The 3,450-nt window shown below is 47.5% G+C and overlaps 1 long non-coding RNA gene across 1 annotated transcript; it reads left to right on the forward strand.

Moving 5' to 3' along the window:
• The first annotated feature begins 238 nt into the window (after positions 1-238).
• On the forward strand, positions 239-2,603 carry LOC148398577 (uncharacterized). The gene is made up of 2 exons (XR_015858002.1): positions 239-662; positions 1,011-2,603. It is a non-coding gene; the product is annotated as an uncharacterized LOC148398577 (long non-coding RNA).
• The last annotated feature ends 847 nt before the right edge of the window (positions 2,604-3,450 follow it).

The raw sequence follows: 3,450 nt of genomic DNA on the forward strand, positions 1-3,450 counted from the left end.
CTCATCCTCGTTGTGGTCACACTCTGATTGTTATTTGTTAAGTTCCGCGCAGTGTGGCAATGTAAACATTAATTTACATCTGGAAGAATTATGACCCCAGGGAGGATTGCCTGTGGCCCTCATGTGTCACGCGCCTGCGGCAGCTGTCATTCACAGCCACGCCCTCCCAATCAATTAAATCATCCACACCTGTCACCTGGTCATCAGTCTTCTTATTTAAACCCTGCGAACAAGTCACTTGTCAGTCTGTCCGTGATGCTACTTGTTCGCTTACTGTGCTCGTTCTGCCTGACTCCCGTTACTGACCCGGCCCGTGTACTGACCCATCTAACCATGCTTGTCCTGACCACTTGCCCATTACCGACCACCACGTCCCAGGAACGCCAGCACTTCAGCCCGACCACCGCTCCAGTGCTCCACCTTCCCCTTTAACAATAAGGTCTGTGTCTCTCTGCATTCTGATCCATCACAGTACAGACAGACCATCAACATGCAACCAGCGAGTGACCAGGCGGCATTGTGGCTGAAAATGCGGTCAACAGTCTGCCGGCCGACATCTGTACGGTCCCCATTTGCCACTTACCGGAGGGCCGGAACACATGGAGCTGGGATGGGCCAGCCTCTCCACGGCAAGGTGACACCCGTCACCCTACTCCTCTCAGGTAACCATCCAATGTTATCTTCCCTCACTACCGGACAAGAGATAGTGGGGTACCCCTGGCTGCGGTGGCACAATCCAATCCTGGACTGGGAGACGGATACCGTGCGACAATGAAGCAAGCGCTGCCACCATCAGTGCCTGGAGGCAAGCCCGCTCGGGAGACCCGCTCTCAGTCCACCCGCTCTCAGTCCACCCCTGGACATTTCCAACGTTCCCACACAATTCCATGATCTTAAGGAAGTCTTCAGTAAGGCCAAGGCCACCGCCCTTTCTCCGTATGATTACGCGATTGACCTTCTACCCTGTACTTCTCCACCCAAGGGTCGAATTTACTCCCTGTCCTCTTCAGAGCGCAAGGCCATGGAGTACATTCGGGACTCGCTTGCTGCCGATATCATCCGGCCCTCCTCTTCGCCCGCCGGCACCGGCTACTTCTTTGTGGAGAAGAAGGACAGGATACGCAGAGTATGCCCTGATTCGATTACCAAGGAGTAAACAAAATAACAGTCAAAAACTGCTACCCCTTGCCCCTCCTTTCCTCAGCATTCAAGAGCCTCCAAAGAGCCACCATCTTCACAAAGCTGGACCTCCGGTACGCCTATCACCTGGTGCACATCCGGGAGGGGGACAAATGAAAGACTGCCTTCAACACTCCCATTGGTCACTATGAGTATTTGGTGGGGCCGTTCGGTCTCACCAACGCCCCTGTGGTCTTCCAGGCGTTAGTAAACGACATGCTCCGAGACATGCTGAATAAATCATGTTCGTTTGTCTGGATGATATCCTCATTATCTTCCGTACGTTTTCGGAACACATCAAACACGTTAGGGCAGTGTTGCGCCGCCTGCTGGAGAACTATTTGTATGTCAAGGCAGAGAAATGCGAATTCCACGCCCCGTCTGTGAAATTCCTCAGGTACGTGGTGCACGAGGGATCTGTCGAGATGAACACCGCAAAGGTGAAGGCAGTCACAGCATGGCTGGTCCCTGAAACTCGTAAGCAGCTGCATCGGTTTCTGGGGTTCACTAATTTTTAGCGCTGGTTCATCTGTGGCTACAGCATGGCGGCTGCTCCACCCACTGCCCTTACTCGCCCCGCCTCTCCATACCAGTGGACCGATGAGACAGCCCATGCGTTCCAGAAGCTGAAAGAGAGATCCCAAAATGCAGTTTGCGGTCGAGGTGCACGCATCAGACGTTGGATTCGGGGCGGTGCTATCTCAACGTAGCAGCCAGGACAACAGGCTCCAACTCAAATTCTAACTGTCAAGGTATCCTCAGACTGATCATTCTGAAACTGAACAACGGGTGAGCCTTTGCCATTGTGGTTATTCTTTGAACCATTTTAACGGTTGTTTTTGGTTTTGCACTGTTGAACAGCCTATAATTTTTGGGACTTCTAGGAATTTACATTTAAAGACTTGACATGTATGCTCACTACTTTGTTGCCATTTAGAAGACACCAGTTACTTTGTCAAGTACATAAGTTTGCTTTTCATTTTCCATTCACTGAGAAGGTCTGGAGAGACGAGCGTGACCTCAGGTGTTGCTACGGCGGGAAACACCTACAACAGAGGAGAAGGGGGGCCGAGACATCAATCTTACGGGGAAGACAATAGAATTTCTTTGTTAGCAGTCCAGGTAAAGAACATCAAACTATGCACCACTTAAGACAACTTCTTCTTGGCAGTCCAGCGGAAGGACATTAAATCATGCACCAATTATCTCATCTGTAAAACTTCAGCCTCATGAAGGGAGGACACAACCACTCCTGAATTATACCGCAGCAGGATCAGGCTGACCAAGGAAATGGGTTCTTTGTTACTCTGCATTGGTACCTTCGCAGTTAGGATGGATGTGACCGGGAGCTATGCTTAGAGAATTGCCTTGCTTGCTGTTATTAGACACTTTTAGTAGGAATAAATGCTTTGTTGTGTCGCTGACACGATAGACGAGTGTGTGTGTGTTGATTCCTGCATCCACCCAACGAGCATCTCAGAACTCCACAAAGGGATAAGACTTTATTGGTCGATTGGTCATTTAAAAAGAGTGGATTCTTCCGCCTTCCGACCCTGAGTTTAGATTTCCTCTGTCCAATCAGCTTTTTTATCAACTACGTTGTTCTTCTGAACAATATCTTGAACATTCTATTTTCCTCAGACTTTCAAAGAGGAAAGTATGTACAACAGGTGCTGGCCTCATTCTTAAAAGGAGACAGCTGATTCACCCCTTTTTGTTCCATAAAATTGATGAACTCACTGACTGAATGCCACACTGCTATTATTGCAAACACACCGTATTTTCTACTTTTTCATATCTCAATTCACAACCTTAAAGGGGACGTTAACCCAATATGTAAAGTAATCCAGTTTATTTTTTTGTTCGGCATATACAGTGTTTTTTAAACTTTAGTCTATAAATACTAATTTATTTTAAAAACATACATTCAAAACATGGCCTACTCATCTGAGCAAAGCACAATTTTTGCTCTCTAGTCGCAAGAATATAACGTACGTACATCTTTACAGCTTATTCCCCCTCACCATCACCCAACATTGTTCCTGTGAAGATCCCACATTGAGGTCTTGACGAGGCAATGGAGCAATATTAACAAGTTGTCAATATTCAATGTTGTCAGTTTTGGATTACATCTTCAAACGGTTGTCTCAAGAAGCCTTGATGTCCCAAAATGTTTTGAGATGTCTTGATTTTGGTCAACAGCTTATTGAATTTTGAGACATGGTGATGGCTGGGTATGTAAACATAATGCGTTGTGATGGAAATTAGAAA

Source organism: Syngnathus floridae, chromosome 4, assembly GCF_059516105.1.
Source record: "Syngnathus floridae isolate MCC-2025c chromosome 4, RoL_Sflo_1.0, whole genome shotgun sequence".
Taxonomy (NCBI): domain Eukaryota; kingdom Metazoa; phylum Chordata; class Actinopteri; order Syngnathiformes; family Syngnathidae; genus Syngnathus; species Syngnathus floridae.